Genomic DNA, 18,054 nt, shown 5'->3' with positions numbered 1-18,054 from the left:
ATGAGATTCCAACATCCTTTCCCACCCAGGCTCCTGCGCTGACATTTCATCTCTAACTTTTTGGTCAACATGATTCTCTTTACTACAAGAACAAGTCATTTATTCATTTGCTTAAAGAGGAAAGTGAGAATTTGGGAATTCAGCTTCAATAGATTTTGCTGCTTTGCTGTTCAGTGTGATGGTACCCATTTTTACTTTCACCAGCTAGTTGTGAATGTACGAGGTCCACATTCTCCATGTCATCAAACATGAACATTTTGCCAGGTAGATGAGTATGAAGTGTTTCATTTTACTTTAATTGGCATTTCCCTGGTCACAAGTGAGGTTGATCTACTTTTCACATGTTAATTGAGTATTTTCATTTCCTCTTCTTTGAATTGCTTGCCCTTTGTCAACTTTTAATTTTTTTTGTCTTTTTATATTGATTTTAGAAGTTCTTTATCTTGCATGGCTACGAGTTCTTCATTAGATATTTGTAACATTCCTCCTGGACTATCTCTTGAATTTTAACTTTATTTTGGGCCTCTATTATAAAACAGAAATTTTAAATTCTAACATAGTCAAATTTATCATTCCTTTTCCCTTTGGCTTTGTGTGTGTGTGTGTGTGTGTGTGTGTGTGTGTGTGTGCTTTGGGTAGGAAGGCTCCTATCTTCCTAGCTATGTAGGACTGTATTTTCTCCTAATGCTTTATAAATATTGCCTAATATTGATTGCCATTTTTATTGAGGTTACTCATCTCTCAGTTTTGGGGAGGAAATGGTGTGAAGTAGGGATTTAACTTAATTCCCCCACCGATTTACAGTCAGTAGTGCCAATATCATTACTGAGTGGTCCCCCTCAACCCCACCCAACTACCACTGGTTAAAATGATGTCTTTATCATGTGCTACACTCCATGTATAGTTATTGGTCTGTTTCTGGACCTCATGCTCTGTTTCATCAATATGTTTGTAATTACTGTTCTACTAACACACTATTTTGATTACAATACCTCTAGAATATTTGGAATCTGAAGAACTAGTTCCACATCTTGTTCCTTTTCAAAATTTTCTTGGCTCTTCTGGTGTGCATGGATTTTAGAATCAGCATTGATTCTAAAATCTTGATGATTGTTCTTTTCTTTGCTTGTTTCCATCCCGTTCCCAGTTTCAATTTTCACTATTTTGTTCTTTTTTTTTCTAGTTTATCTCTTTAGTTTCTCTAGTTTGTCCCCTGTCATCTTTTTTTTTTCTTCTTTTCCTCTATTTTTCTTAGGGAGGTGAGTAGAAACCGGGAATGGAAATCAGAACAAGTTTTAATCTGTGTCCCATCATGAGTCATCTGTGTGACCCTGGGCACAGCATCACTCTTCTCCGGGTTTTTGTTTCGTTTTCTCTAAAATGAAGGAGTGGTCCAGGTGAATTCTGAGATGACTTCTAACATTTGCTCTTCTTCCTTTACACAACAGCTTTCAGCCTTTATTCTCTAGTCTTCCATTGCATTTAGCTGTGCTCGTCAATGTCCGTGTCACAGTAAGAGCAGTCCTTTCTCTCCACCTTTCTGACCTTACTTCGCTTCCCCCCACCCAACCACACACCCCAGACCCTGCAGTCCAGGCGCTGCAGATGTGTGGCCGGGAACCAACATGCCCGGACTCTGTGTTTTCAGCCTGCTCCTCAGCAAAACAAAGAAACAGCCTTTGGTGGCTGCCTTGGTTTAGTTTCCCATCTCCCTTTCACGGAGTCCTGCTTTAAGACACAGAGGGCCTATTAGCCTTGCTCACCTGGGCAGGATTAGCGACAACTTGCTGCCCAGGTAACTACCACCTGGGCAATCTTCAGCCTTAGCAATGGCCAGCGTGTATTTGCTTTGTTCAGCTGCTGTGTTTGCTTTTCTAACTGCTAATGGCCCACAGTTAGAGGGTTAATGAGGCAATAGGTGCTCTTCTGGCTAATTAAACTCTCAGCAAATGTGAAGCATTAGGTCAGATGATCTGAGTTCTCATTTGTCCGGAGGGATATGTTAACAGGAAAACTCTTTCCCTTTACTCATTTGAATATTCTAAGGGCACGGGGAGAAGGTGTAGCTCATGGGAGAGGGAGTATGCGCCCACATCATTTAAGGGGAAAGGATGTGGCCATCAATGTGGCTTGATGAGTTTTGTTTATAGTTCTAGAGATTCTCAGGATGGCAGGATGGTTCACAGCTGGGCCCCTCATTGGGCAGGAAACAGCCTCACCCAAGGTCACTATCCACGTCTGACTGGGGTGGTTCACTGCCAATGACTGCTGATGCAGGCATCTGAAGTGCCAGCCCCTTGCCTCAATTTGAGACAACATAGAAGGATTATCCACAATCTAGAGCTCTCTGCAGGTACAGCCAAGGCCTCCGTTGCAGCTGCTTCCTGGGCCCAATCTTATCTTCTCATTTCCTCATAGGAGAATCTCCTGGGAACACTCCCTCAAGACCTTCTGCATGTAGCAGTCTGTGTCAGTCTTTCTACGGGTCCTAGCTTGGGATACACACATATTGCATCATCTCTTCAGCAGGAGCTCCCATCTGCACCTCCCCAATGTAGTGTCTGATGCAGAATGCTCATTTGGCGTTTATTGAATGAGCGGATGAACGAGTGAAGACAAATCTTGGTTGATGGGGTGGGAGAAGTTGCGAATTGTGCTTTGGCCTTGAGTTGAGCTCTGCATTCTAACAGATGGGGTTTCATTGTGTTAACCAGGATGGTCTTGATCTCCTGACCTCATGATCCACCCGCCTCGGCCTCCCAAAGTGCTGGAATTACAGGTGTGAGCCACCACACCTGGCCTCTAACATGCTCTTTTGAACTCACTCCCATGTTGCTTTTTCTTTCAAGGACACCAGTAACATTCTCGAGGACATCAGCAACCTTGATTCTTCTCAAGGACACCAGCGACATCCATGTTGTCAAACCAAACAATACACTTTCCCTTCTTGTGTTACTTGACCTGTCAGCACCACTGACATGCTGGGCACCTGCACAGATTCCCACATGCAGTGGGTTGGGAACAATGAGCCTGGAGAGTTCATGGCTTTAGAGCAAGTGGAGGGAAGCCTGCCCTTTGCCTAGGGAGAGTTATTACTTCCTCCCTGAAGGCTGCTTGCTATAAGCACAACCCTGAGACACAGCCCAGGCAAGGAGCAATCAGGACCATGCAGTCGGGGCATAGCTGGCAAGAAAATGCAGTGACGTGCAGGGTCAGGTGGAAGGCCTCTTCCAAAAGTGTGTGTTCCAAAGGCAATCATTCTCAAATTCCTGAACCCTGGTTCTCCAGCATCAGTCAAGGTTAGTCTTACTATTAACTAATTATCAGAAAATATCCCCGTATTAACACACACCTAATAATGATTATGAGGATAACTCACATGTATTGAGCGTCTACCATGCGGTGAGCCTGACTATGGCCTCATTTAATCTCCACAACCTCTCAGTAAGGAAAATATTGTTTGGCTCATATAGATTAAGCAATTCAATAGAGAACAGTAAGTAGTGAAACTGATATTCAAACCCACATATGCTTGGCTGGGCATGGTTGCTCATGCTTGTAATCCCAGAATTTTGGGATACCAAGGTGGGAGGATCCCTTGACAACAAGAGTTTGAGATTAGCTGGGGCAACACAGTGAGACCCAGTCTCTACAAAAAAATTAAAAAATTAGACAGGCGTGATAGCACACACCCATAGTCTCAGCTACTCGGGAGGCTGAGGTGGATCACTTGAGCCCAGGAAGTTAAGGGGGCAGTGAGCAATGATTGCACCACCGCATTGTAGCCTGGGTGACACAGTGAGACCCTGTCTCTAAAAAAACACACAAACTGAACCAACACACACAGAAAACCTATATTTGCTTGATTCCAAATCTGTCCTCTTTATGTCTCATCACCCTTCCTGATAGGATTACATGTGCAGCATTGCATGACTTACACATATAAGAGAGTAAAGAAGGAAGGAAGAGGACCAAGAATCATGTTTTAAGAAATACTTGAAGAAGCCAAATGGTGAATTTTTAGAAAGAGGGGTGGTGAACAATAATGTATGGAAGCTCAGGCAGATGAGGTCTGAGGACAGAGCAGTGCTTGGCCGCTTGTGTAGAAAAAGGGCTTTGGGTGGGAGCATGTTTATCCTCTTCTGTCTGTTGGTCATGAGTTAGAGTGGGTTTTCAGGTTAGCTGATTAACAGCTTATACATTTTGTAAGATACAAGAACTCAAGACAATGTAAATCCAAGGGTGGAGTGGAGGTAAGGGCCGATGGAGCAACTCACAGCACCAGCCAGCTGCAGATGCAGATGTGAGAGGCAGCAGGCAGGATGACTGATGGTGGAGCCCGTGGGCTTTGGTGTAAGACTTGGCTTCAAACCCCTGGACATCATTTTTAGCTCTTTGGAGAGTTAGGTCTTAGGAAAATCTTTTTGTATCAGATTCTGAATTAATTGAATGTAATCAATAGCTATTTAGAAAGGAAGATGAAAAATACACAGTCTTCATTGTGAAATAGATAAATCCCATGCGTAGGAAAAGCTTTTAATTTGAAATTTTACATAGAGTTTTTGTTTAGCGTTTTTTTTTTTTGTTTTGTTTTTTGTTTTTTTTTAACTTGTAAACGGCACACATCATCATTTTCCTCAGCTGAGTAATATCCAACCCTGGTGAATAGTAGAGAAGTAATTATTTCATTTACTTTATCTCTGTCATTTTTTCCAAGGGAGAGTGGGTCTGTGAAATTTTCAGAAGCTCAATGTATCTGACTTGCAAATTAGCAGAGCTGAAAGGTGGAGAGGCTACCTTACTGTGTCGTCTTGGAGAGACACCCGATTGCAGAAGAAAATAAAGGTATTTAAATGGCACTTAGAGAATGTTTTCTACCCTGGACTCTGTTTCCTCATTCATTCATCCCACAAATGTTTGTCAAACACTCTCTATGCCAACCATTGTTTTGAGGGTTTAATCAGAATTAAAGCTAGAAGAAAACACATGAGCCCTTTGTTGATCAAAACTATCCAATAGCTTTCTTCTTCCATTCTATCAATCTTATATTCATCTGATTACTCTTAAATCCCAATATTCCAATACACAAAGTCTCCTTTCTCTCCAGCCAACTGGTCAACTCTTTGCACCTAACTCACCACCCCATCTTGTTCATGTTGTCGCCATTCTACATGCCGGGAACGTTCACTCCTCTTCAGTGTATAATTTTTTTTCCCGTCGGATCCTAATTCAAGTCCCACTACTTTCATGAAGCCCTCCTCAGCTGCTTTAACCTGTAAGACTCCTGGAATCCTTCTAACAGCTCTCATCCCTGGATGACTTTTTCTGATTATAAAAATGTTGCAGGATGAGTAAGGAAAACTTGAAAGAGAAGGAAATATATCATCTTAGTTCTTCTTTGCAGAGAATATTATACTTAGCATCTTGTAAATTTTTTATATGGACTTAAAAAAGAACTGATGTAATAATGCATATAAAATTTTATATCATTTCTTCTACTTAATGTTATGTAATTACTATTTCTCCAAGTTATTAAAAACTTTCGGTTATTATTTGTAACATTTGCCTGATTTTCCATTTGAAGTGTGTACCATAATTTACTCAATAATTCCCCTGTCATGAAAAATGTAGTTTGAATTTAGTTTTTTCCTATTATAAATAACCCTGAGATAAACATAAAATTTTCTCCATGTTATAAATTATTTACTTAATTAAAAATCTTAGAATCGGAATTACTATATCAAATGATGTAAACATGTTGATATATATTGCAAAATTGTTGTACAAAAGGTTAATATTAATTTTCATTCTTGAGTAGAGAGTTATTTCACCATAGCCTCATTAGCACTAAGTCTTCTTTAATAAAAACAAAACAAAAAACTTTGCTAACTTGTGTCATCTCTTTGTCATTTGGCATATGCAGCACTGATCTTTCCCAAATACATTAGTCACCACACTCCCAAATCAGAGTCAGGTTATAATTTAGATTGTACTATTGATTTGAATATCCACTTAGAGCTCTCGAACCTCCCACCTCACGTGTTGAAAAGTTACTGTGCCCTCTACAAAGTAGGCTGCGGTGACAATGAGGATTGACAGCTCCTTCTCCCCTAGGATGGTCCTCTTCTGTTGGGATGCAGCCTCAGGGGTCCCTGTGTTCCTTCTGCCTTTCTTCGTACTGGCCCCTTCTTCTTTGGGCAACTTGTAATGTTCCAGGAGCTTTGGTGGCTTTAAGCAACAGCTTCTTGCTGTTTCCTCAGTTGGCAGTGTGGAGTTACACGTTTTCCCCCCAGCATTTGTCAGTGTTGAACATATTTTTCTCATAACTGCTCCCCTCTACTGCGATGTGAGATCCTATCAATATCGTTCTAGTGGATCTGCCTTTCCTTCATTTCCTGTGTGGATTCTGCCGACGCCAACATGTGGGTTCTCCAATTGACTTCCTGGCCTCTCATTCTACGGTCTTCCTGGGCAACTCCACCTGCCTCCAAGGCAGACCTATCTCGGTGTAACAACTAGGATTTTAAAATTATATTTTATATTATATTACATAATTATATTGGATACTTTTGTTACATATTTTTATTTAATTAATTTATTCAGTTATTTAACTTATTTAATTTTATTACATAATTCATTACATAGTAACTATGACAATTTTCAAAATTACATTAAATGTATCTTGGTGCAAAATCTGTAACTGAAATCTGCCCCTGCTCCTGAGCTTCAGCCTAATATTCCAACACCTACTAAGTATTTCCATCCGGCTGTCTTCTGAGGTTGTAACGAAAAGTTCTCTGGGAAGGAAATCGGAGGAAAGAGACTTTATTCCAGCAAACAGCTGACAAACGAGGGAGATGCAGCCTCTGGTGCAAACAAAGATGTGTTCCAGAGAACAAAGGGAGGGTTTGGTGTTTTTTAAAATTTTATTTTATTTTTATTTTTTATTTGAGGGAGGGAGTCTTGCTGTCACCCAAGCTAGAGTGCAGTGGCATGATCTCGTCTCACCGCAACCTCCACCTCCTGGGTTCAAGTGAGTCTCCTGCCTCAGTTTCCCAAGTAGCTGAGGCTAGGTTTTATAGCATACGTTTCTGCCCAATCAGGTTCAATTATGCAAATGAAAATTCGAACTGATTGGTCAACACACCTGAGCCCTGATTGGTTGATACAGCTGAACTCTGATTGGTTGGTTCAGATGAAAGCTTGCCTTTGTTGGTTTAGGTGAGCTCTAATTGGTTGATTCAGGTAAGCTCTGATTGGTTGGTTCAAGTGAGCTCTGAAAGTTCCAAAGTTAAACAGAGGTGTGTGTTTTGGGCAACTCAGGTGCTTGTGTGACCTCCAGTCAACAAATGCCTACTTGGCTGTATTTAAAATTTGTGCCAGGTTAGCTGCATGGGGTCCATCTTGAAGGATTGGCTGTCAGGTTCACATCTGTGTATACCACCTTCAAGGTCAGCATGTCCATACAGTGATTGTTCCTCTGGCCTCACAACCCTTTCTCCTTCTCCTGTAGCCCGATGATACCATCTTCCCATTAGTTCTGTGATATGGTTTGGCTGTGTCCCCACCCAAATCTCATCTTGAATTCCCACGTCTGTGGGAGGGACCTGGTGGGAGGTAATTGAACCATGGGGGTGGGTCTTTCCTGTGCTGTTCTCCTGATAGTGAATAAGTCTCATGAGATCTGATGGTTTTATAAGTGGGACTCTCCCTGCACAAGCTCTTTCTCTTTGCCTGCCTCCATTCACAGATGTGGCTTGCTCCTCTCTGCCTTCCGCCATGATTGTGAGGCCTCCCCAGCCAGGTGAAACTGTAAGTCCAATTAAACCTCTTTCTGTTGTAAATTGCCCAGTCTCCAGTATGTTTGTTTTATCAGCGGCATGAAAACGGACTAATACACTCTGTAAACTAGAAAAGTAGGGGTCCTGCAGTCCTCATTGTTGGTACCCTGGACTGCCAAAGTAAAGCTTTGCTGGTCTTCCTGTCTCCAGACCCGCCCTATACCCTTGAGTCGGAGTGACCTTCTTCAATTTGCTTAGAGGCCTTTAATAGCTGGTCATCATCAGGATTAAGTTAGAAATCCTGAGTTTAGTACACAAACCCGCACAGCACTGGTCTCTGCTACCTCTCCAGCTTTTCTGGTATAATATTCGAATTGTCTCTTACAAGGACCTGGGCTGCATGAATTCTGGTTGCTTCTTAATTGAGCTAGGTCAGAATCCTTTCTCGTTTTCTGTAACAGATTCCTATGGGCAGTGTCATGCTTTGCAGTTTGTGAATTTTCAGAAAGCCTAACGGGTGAGGCACCAACCCTAGAGCCCTGTGGTCACATCTCACATGGCCTGTCTGGGGAAAGACAGCAATTTTGTGTTCTAACTCCTTCTGACGGTCATTCGCTGTGTGATCTTGCGAGAAACACCTGAGTTTTTGGGCTTCAGTTTGCTCATCGGTGGAATGAGCTAGTCAAAGGGAACCTGGAAATGATTGCTAAAGTCTCCTTAGATGACCTCATTTGTGTCTGTTTTTGGTCAAAACCCTGAGCTGATGTAATATCAGAGCCAGGCATTAGAGGGCAGCATTAACTAAAATTTGCTGGGAAGTCCACATATGCTGGACCTCATCTTGGAAGTTGGTTTTGTTTTGTTGCAGCAAATATTGACGATAAAATACAAAGTGAGCATACAGAGGTATACACATTATGCGATCTTATGTGGATCATGTTAAGCATTTGGTTCTTTTCCTAAAAGTAATGGGAATACTTCCGATTTTCATGAAGATTCCCAAAATAAGACGTACTAAAGATTCACATGAAGATTCACAAAGTGAGAGATACTGCTAAGACAAATCTAATCACTTCTGTTCACCTTTCCAATTATTATAGGAGAATTTTTTTAAATACTGAGGCAGAATATTCATAGAATCAGTCAGTCACAAAGTAAGAGAAACTGATTAGTCTTAGGCAATTGGCATGAACATTGTAAAAATATATAATAGTTTCTCCTGAAATTGATCAAATAATTCTGAGTCTTTGAAAAATTACAGTGAGTTAATATTAATCTTTATAAATTGGTATGTTTTTGTAATCTGAATATTTCTGTGCATGTGAGGGTGAGATGCTAATATTTAATGCTGCACAGTTCTCTTCTACAATATGCCAGGCTATGTAGTTTAAACGTTTGAGTTCAAAAAAGACATTAATAACCAGTGGGGCCCTTTGTGGCCATCACTGAAGTGGGAGTGGCCGAAATGAAGTTCAATGTCTTTGTGACTTCTGACTGAAGCAGTAACTGCAAAAGGCATTTCAATGCGCCTTCCTACATTCACAGAACTGTTATGTCCTCCCCTCTTTCCAAAGAGCTGAGACAGAAGTACAGCATTTGATCCATGCCCATCTGAAAGGATGATGAAGTTCAGGTTGAGTGAGGGCACCATAAAGGTCAGCAAATTGGCAAAGTAGTCCAGATTTACAGAGAGAAACGTGTCATCTACATTGAATGCAGCAGGAAAAGGCTAACGACACAACTGTCTGTGTAGACTTTCCCCCCAGCAAGGGGGTTATCAGTAGACTAAAACTGGACAAAGACCGCAGAAAGATCCTTGCACGGAAAGCCAAATCTCACCAAGCAGGAAAGGAAAAGGGCAAATACAAGGAGAAAACAATTGAGAAGATGCAGAATAAAGTAATCTTATATACAAGCTTTCGTTAAAAGTTGAAAAAAAAACTGGTGGGGATAATGCAACACAGATGTAGTATAGGAAGAGGTTAAAAGTGTCTGCATGCATACGTGTGTGTGTGTGCTTGTACGTGTTCATGTGGGTATGCATGGGTGCATGAATGTGTTCTTGTGGTATGTGTGCATGCCTGTGTGTGCATGTATGTAGGCTTGTACTGGTTCTCCTTGACTTTTTTGTTTTAATCAGAGGAAAGTGAGCAATAGGTGAAAAGAGAGAGGGTCTATTTTGATTTAAAAGTAGTGTGGTGGCTGGGAGGGTTAGAATTGCCCCTGGGGAAGGTAATGTTCTTGATTGTAAATCCTACGGCAGGTAAATAAGCCCTTCCATAATCAGAAAAAGCAGCTCGCCGTTCTCTAAGGAAGGGAAGGGTCTCCCAGGCAGCACCTGCTCTTGAATTGTGCAAATGTGAAGGAAAAGATTTAAAAAAAATTAGAGTGATCATGGCTGTCTCAGTCTGTTTATGCTTCTTTAACAAAAATGCCATGCACTGGGTGACTTATAAACAGCAGAAATTTATTTCTCAATATTCTGGAGGCTGGGAAGTCCAAGATCAAGGCTAAGGCAGGTTTGGTGTCAGGTTAGGGTCTGTTTCCTGGTTCTCGCTCTGTCCTCACATGGCAGAAGGGGCAAACAAGCTCCTTTGGGCCTCTTTTCTAAGAGCACTAATCCCATTCATGAGGGCCCCATCCTCATGACCTCATCAACTCCAAAGCCCCACTTCTTAATACCATCACCTTGAGGGTAGGATTCAACATATGAATTTTGGAGGGACACAAACATTCAAAACATAGCAATGGCCAAACACACATTGCTAGGGAAGCTAAACAAGCTCATGCTTTCATACTTGAAACCAAAAATGGCTTTAACATATTTTATAAAAACCAGCACAGTTGAGAGAAAATGGAGATTTAAAATTTCACATAAAGTAAATGGTGATACATCAAAGCCTAATCTGCCATCCGTTTTCCTTTCATCTTCAATATTTTCATCAATATTTGGTTTTAAGACAATATTCATCAATATTATTTTATTTGATTCAATAATATAATTTATTTGGTTCAAAACCAATATTATTTTACAATATTGTCACAATATGACCACAAATTCAATTCTATACAGGAGGCCCTGAATATACGTCAAAGAAAATAATTGGTCTTAAAACAGTAATTTGGTTTTAAAAAGGGCAGGGGAAAGGAAATTAGGAGATAAACTAGATGACATGATTGTAAAGCAGACTTCGAGTTCAAAAAATGTACTTATCCTTTGGTTCAGGTTAGAAATCCAGTCAATGTTGACTGAAATGAATAGAAGTTGTTCCAGGTCCTAAGCTGGGGAGAAGTTGCTGAACCGTGGTCAGTGATCCTTAGAGAATCATGAGTAGAATAAGACTGGTGGACAAATGTACATTCATTGTTTGTTGACATATCAGTTTAATAAAGTGAATTCTGCACACTACAGTTCTAGAAAATTGACATCAACATTGGACAATACTTTTAATTTGTGTGTGTGTGTTTGTGTGTGTGTGTGAGACAGGGTCTTGCTCTGTTTTTCAGGTTGGAGTGCAGTAGCACGATCTCAGCTCACTGCAGTCTTGACCTCAAGGGCTCAGGGCTCCTAGCTGCTCAGAAGGCTGAGGCAGGAGAATCACTTGAACCTGGGAGGCAGAGGTTTCAGTAAGCTGAGATTGCACCACTGCATTCCAGCCTAGGCAACAGAGCGAGACTCCATCTCAAAGAAAAAAAAAAAAAAAGAAAATAGGGCAGCTAGGCGTGGTGGTATACTCCTATAGTCCCAGCCATGTGGGAGGCTGAGGTGGAAGGATGATTTAAGCCCAAGAGTTTGAGTCTAGCCTGGGTAACACAGTGAGACCCCATCTCTAAAAACTAAATAAATAAATAAAAACTGGGCAGCTCCTTGATTAATATGTGACATATTTATTATAGAGACAGTTTGGCTTTTAAAATCACAGACAATATTGCTTTGTCTCTGAAGGGACGGCAGACATTTCCAGACCAACTCCCGAAAATGACTAATGGGAGCAAGAGTACCCAAAAGACTACAAACGCTTTCACCAAATCAGGGGTCAGTAAACTGTCCTACATGATTCTGCAAGGAAACTGAAAGATCTATGAGATGTTTGAACAGAGACATTTTAGAGGATTTCCTTTAAATGATGAGAGGATTGAAGGAAATGAGGGTAAATTCTATTAGAGTGTAGCCAATATCTGGAATTGGCAAGGAAGTAAAGATATCCCAATTTTGTTTGGATGGTAGAGATGGTTTATAGAAGGTGGTCATTGCTAGGTTACTAAATTTGTTACTTTCCAGAAAAATCAAAGGAGAATTAAAGACATCAAATACTACACAAATATAATATGACAGTTGCCCATGAGCTTTTGAAACACTAACAACAAATTTAGTTGAGTTTCTAGATTTTAGTTTTGAAGTTTCAGTTGGTCCAACATGTTCTCAAAAGGATGTAGCCTTTACTGGATCTGATTAGGCATTATATGCATAAAATGTAACATCTTGAATTTCTACTGTAATTATTACCACCTGAGGAATTTCATAGTCCTAGTGATAAGAACAATCCGAATTATGGATTAAATTTTTTCTATGACATATATTCAGGGTCTTCTGTATAGAAATGAATTTGTGGTCATATTGTGACAATATTGTAAAATAATATTGATTTCTGCAAGGTCAAATGCAGCAGACAACAAGGCTTGCCAGCTGTCTTGCTCTACAACTTTCCATAAGAAAAGCAATCTCATGTAGAGACAACACCAGGGATTTTAAAAGAAGAGAGCTATGATTTGGATTCTAGAGAGCATGCTTTCAATGAATGAGTTCATGTTTTTGAGAATGGTTTGTACACTTTAAAATGTTCTATAAATGTGCATTCAACTTAAGTGAAATTGTCTGTGATACTCAGGACCCATTACAATTCAGATGAATGGATTTGGTAGCACCGGAAAGAGTGTAATTGAACTTTATAGGTTTCTTTGGTAAGAAAGCATCCTGTTCTCAATGACTCAGGGGTAGGTACACAATGTTCTGAACCAGTAGGGTTTGTTAGGACACTTTCCAGTGATGAGTAGGATTTCTCTGAGGAGTACACGACTGTCACTCAGAGCAATTGATAAGGTAAGCAGGAGTTATGGCTTTGATATTTGCTGTATTTGCTTCCATCACTGCCTGCTTTTGTGCAATTGCCCTGAATGTGGGATGGATGCAAAGAAGACTGTATTTAACTTACTGGCAAAAGGATGAGGAGGTGGGCGTCTATCAAGATAATGGTAAAGAGAAAACGTCACCAAAATGCAGGAAGAAGACACACACAGACTAACAGGAGCAAAGGATGAATGAGACTTGCACTCATTGGCACAGCAATAGAATGAGGAATAAAATAAAATATCTTCCAGGGTAATCAAAAGCTAGCATATTTTATAGATCATGATAGGTTAACGTCGTCAGATTTTCTGTAATCTACAAAACCTCATGATTGTTTCAGATAATTTACAATCTTGCATACTGCTATGCCTGTCAGGACTTGTTAAATTTCCACAAAATACAAAAGTTAATGACACTGTGAACCCTGAAGAGATACAACTATTATTCACGGCCAGGCATAATGGCTCATGCCTCTAATCCCAGCATTTTGGGAGGCTGAGGCGGAAGGATCACTTGAGCTCAGGATTTAGGCCAGCCTGTGCAACACTGTGAGACCTCATCTCTACTAAAAATTTTAAAAAATCAGCCAGGCATGGTGGTGCATGACTGTATTCCTAGCTAGTCAGGAGCCTGAGGTGGGAGGATTGCTTGAGCCCAGGAGATTGGGGCTGCAGTGAGCTATAATCATGCCAATGTACTTCAGCCTGGGCAACAGAATGAGACCCTGTCTCAGAAAAACTCCAACAACATTAACAAAAAAACAAACAAACAATTGTTAGTCATGTGGAGTGATACCGCAAACTTAAACACGTTCCAAGCTATTCTTGCCTTGATCACTCTGTGTTAGCAGAGAAAGGGGACCTTGTTTAAAATATTAAATGGCCAGAACAATAGAGGGACAGTCTACTTGGACTTTCTGAGGAAATTGTTTTCCAAAAACAGCCCAAGAACAGCCCAAGAGAGCTGATTTGTTATAGTTCTAATTGAGGAAGAGAGAAATTATCTATCTCGAGAACTTGGGTGAGAGGCTTGCTTTCTTCTCAGGGAGATTGTGGTGAAGAGACAGAAGACAGATCTGTACATAAACATGAGACAGTGACACAGATGTTTAAGAATTCTCTAACAATAGTCGAAACTCTGGCCTGTCACACAATGCATGTTCATGGTGAACCTAAATCATTTGTAGACAACCTACTTCAGGGTCAGGGCTTTATACGTAGCAGAGCAGCTCCCTTGCTGTGATCTACTGAAAGTCAGTTCTTGATTTGTAAAAAGTATAAATAAAACAGAAAAAAAAAAAAACTAAAAAAAAACTCCAAAGGAAATAACAACAAAAGCTAGTCTCTAAACCTTCTTTGGCAAGGAGAGCTGAAATACTTACAGACAAGTAATAAACCCACTGTTTTGCTTTAATCTCTTTGAAGGAATAAATTGTTGGCTTATCGAGGGTGCAGCAAAAGGACTGATCACCATCTGATTGATGAGTTTGTGAAGGAGTTCCCACAACTGAGCAGACGTGTTTTGTGCCTGGGCAGTGGTGCTGCCTGTGGTCTCTGAGCAGTGGCCTACGAACGCTGGAGAACTGCAGGGAACAGAAGAGAGTAGGCATTTGTAGGCAGGTGAATGCCACTCTAGGGCACGTGTTAGTCAGGGTTCGCCAGAGAAACAGAACCAACAGGAGACCTAGTTACACGTGTAGAAAGAGAGTTACTATGAGAGATTGGCTCACAGGATTAGGGGTGCTGAGAATTCCTGCGAATTGCCATCTGTGGGTGGGAGAAGCAGGAAAGCTGGTGGTGCAATGTGATCCAAACCCAGGCCTGTGGGCCAGGAGAGTTGCCAGTGTGAGTCCTGGTCCATATGAAGGTCGGAGAACCAGGAGTGCCAGCAGCCAAAGGCTGGAGAAGGTGGGTATCCTGCTCCCAGAAGAGAGCGAGTCAGCCCCTCTTCTGCCTTTTTTTTCCTATGTGGGCCCTTGAAGCATTGGATGATGCCCTTCCAGATCGTTGAGGGTGATTTTTTTCTACTCAGTTTATGGATTCAAAATTTGGTTCAGTCAATTCAACTAAAGTACTAATGTCTCTGGAAACACCCTCACAGACATACCCAGAAATAATGTTTTACCAGCTATCCGGGCATCCTTTAGCCTGGTCAAGTTGACATTTAAAATTAACTATTGGACGGGCATGGTGGCTCATGCCTGTAATCCCAGCACTTTGGGAGGCTGAGGTGGGCTGATCACCTGAGGTCGGGAGTTTGAGACCAGCCTGACCAATGTGGAGAAACCCTGTGTCTACTAAAAATACAAAATTAGCCGAGCGTGGTGGCGCATGCCTGTAATCCCGGCTACTCCGGAGGCTGAGGCAGGAAAATTGCTTGAATCTGTGAGGCGAAGGTTGTTGTGAGCTGAGATGGCATCATTGCACTTCAGCCTGGGCAACAAGAGTGAAACTCTCTCTCAAAAAAAAAAAAAAAAAAAAAATTAACTATCACAGTGTGTATAAGTGTATGTGTGTGTATATGCATGCATGTGTATATGTGTATATGTGTGTGCATGTATGTATATGTGTGTTTGAGTGTATGTATGTATGTGCATATATGTATGTGTATGTGTATATGGGTGTATATGTATGCATGTGTGTGCATATGTGTACGTGTGCATGTGTGTATGTTAAAGATCTCTCCTATAAACCTCAAGAAAGAAGCTGACAAGTTTCTAGAGCAGATTATTAACCCAGCTGGTCACGCCTTCACTGTGCAGCTCCTGGGACCCACAGTCTAAGAATATCTTTTGCCTTTGCATGCCTGGGATGCCTCCTTCCCCTAACCTCTTTCCTGGTCCTCTTTTTTGTGGCTGCAGGACTGACCTGGCAGAACCATAGTCCAGTATACATGTTGAGGTTGTGAAAGACGGCTTCATCCACAAATATTAAATCTGCAGACTAAAATGCCTGTGATATTCATGTGTCTTTCGGGTGAGGTATGTCTCCCACAAATATTGAAAAGAAAGAAAGATAAGCTTGAGTGAAGAGCCCTGGAATCTCCGGAATCTGCAGCCAGTATGTCTTCAACTGTGCTCCATTGCCCATCATTGATGACTTTCTTCCTGGTTGATTTTCCAGCAATGATGAACCTGTTGTCCTGTGAGTGTCGCGTTTGGTAGGAACAGCCTTCTGCTTCTTCCCAATTACTCCCCCCTTCCTTTCTTTGTCAGCCTGATGCCTCCCTGTGGCTTGGCTTTGAACCTGGTGGAACATTTGGGGTTGCCCTCTGAGGCCTCCCTCCCTCCCAGTGAAGGCAGCTGGGGTCAGGCCTGCCTTGCTATCTCTTGAAAAGCACAGGCTGTCCTCATGATGGAGCCCTTGTCCACACCCATTCCACTCTTGGTTGCCTCATGCCGGCCACACTAAATTTGTCTCAGTGTTTCGAAAACACCAGTTATTTCACATCCTGTTGCTTCGTTCACAGTAATCTCTCTCTGGCATAATCTTTCCTGCCTACCTCATGTACACTTATATCAGTTTCCTAGAACTGCTATAACACATTGACCAAAACTGGGTGGCTTAAAACTATGGAAACTTATTCTCTCACAGTTCTGAAGTCTGAAATTGAGGTGTTGGCAGAGCTACATTCCCTCTTGGGTATGTGGGTTCTTCAAATATAAGATGCTGACAATTGTAAGATGCATTATTATTTTATACACTACCTAAGAAAGAAAAAACTCTGCCAACTAACTTCTGTCATGCTATCAACTTTAAGATGCATCCTGATTTCATTTTATGTGAAAAAATGTGCAATTAATGAAATACAGTATAACCTATAGAAAGTCAAATGAATTCCATTCTCTGGAATCACGAGATTAGGATATATCAAACTGAATAAACAAATAAAGGCACATTGGCAAAATTGGCCAAGCACAAAGAGGTTAAGACAGTGTAGAAAGACGTTGCAAATACGACTTCTATATGCTTATTAGGTTCTGCAATTTTGAAGCACTCACACAAGACTTGGAAGGCAGAAAGAAGCAACAGCCACAGTCCTAGGGCATTTGGTGTTTTCTGCTGGCAGTGAAAGCAAAAGAGGTGGCAGGCACAGCCTCTGGCTTCCAAGGTGACCACAGGTAGATGTGGGGTGGCTACACTCACCACACCACCTGCTGTGCAGTGGTTACTGGGCTCCTATGTCCAGGGCACTGTGTGGCTCGGGCTTCCCGATTCTGGCCATCATAGCTGTAGATGGAGGTATGTTCTTGAATGCAAGGATTTCCAAGGCAGCCTTCCTGATGGGGCAGGTGCAGACTCTCCTGTGTGGGGTCAGGTATGCACAGTTCTTGGAGCAGTTCCTAGAGATCATGTTAAGCTTCCATTTCCAGGCCTTACCAGTGTTTTCTAAGCAACCAAAATTCTTTGTCTCATTTCTACTTAAAAGGCATAGAACAGTTTCTGTTTCTGGCACTGAGCTCCAGCTAATACAGTGTTTGAAACCAAACATGGTTGCAGGCAACTGAGTCAAGGTTGGAGTATTTGGATAGATTAAATTACGCTGAAGCAACAACTTCCAAATCTCACCAGCTTAACAAAATGAACTTCTGTCTGTCATTCATAGTGTCCAGGGCTTTGCTCTAGGTGGACATTCTGGGACTTGGGCTGATATGTTATTTTGGTATGCCAACCTGAGGCTCTGCGACAGGAGAAGGGAGCTGGAGAATTAGGTGCTGCATGCCAAATCAACATACAAAACTCAGTTGCATTTCCATATGCCAATAACAAATTGGTTGAAAAAGAAACAATATAATATTCCATGGTATATATATATAACATGTTTTCTTTATGCATTTATCTGTTCATCAACACTTAGGTTGGTCCCATATCTTGGCTCCTGTGGAGGGCAGATACCGCTCTGACATGCTGATTTCATTTCTTTGGATACATACCCAGTAGTGGCATTGCTGGATCAAGCGGTAGTTTTATTTTTAGCTCTTTGAGGAACCTCCAACAATTCTTCCTAATGGCCGTTACTCCCGACTGCTCTCTTGGATGCTGGGTGTCTCCTCTTTTCCTGCAGTTCACGCATGTAGAGCATCCAAGGTTGGGAGAAAACTCGGGGTGCTGACGGCAGTGAGCTTTTCAGTATTAAAGGGCAGCT

The 18,054-nt window shown here is 41.5% G+C and overlaps 1 pseudogene; it reads left to right on the top strand.

Annotated features, from left to right (window-relative positions):
• The first annotated feature begins 9,246 nt into the window (after nt 1-9,246).
• LOC112631753 lies at nt 9,247-9,707 on the top strand (annotated as a pseudogene).
• The last annotated feature ends 8,347 nt before the right edge of the window (nt 9,708-18,054 follow it).

The sequence above is a fragment of the Theropithecus gelada genome, chromosome 9 (genome assembly GCF_003255815.1).
Source record: "Theropithecus gelada isolate Dixy chromosome 9, Tgel_1.0, whole genome shotgun sequence".
Classification (NCBI taxonomy): domain Eukaryota; kingdom Metazoa; phylum Chordata; class Mammalia; order Primates; family Cercopithecidae; genus Theropithecus; species Theropithecus gelada.
Note: the sequence above shows the minus strand (reverse complement) of the source record. Positions and strands in the feature narration are given on the sequence as shown.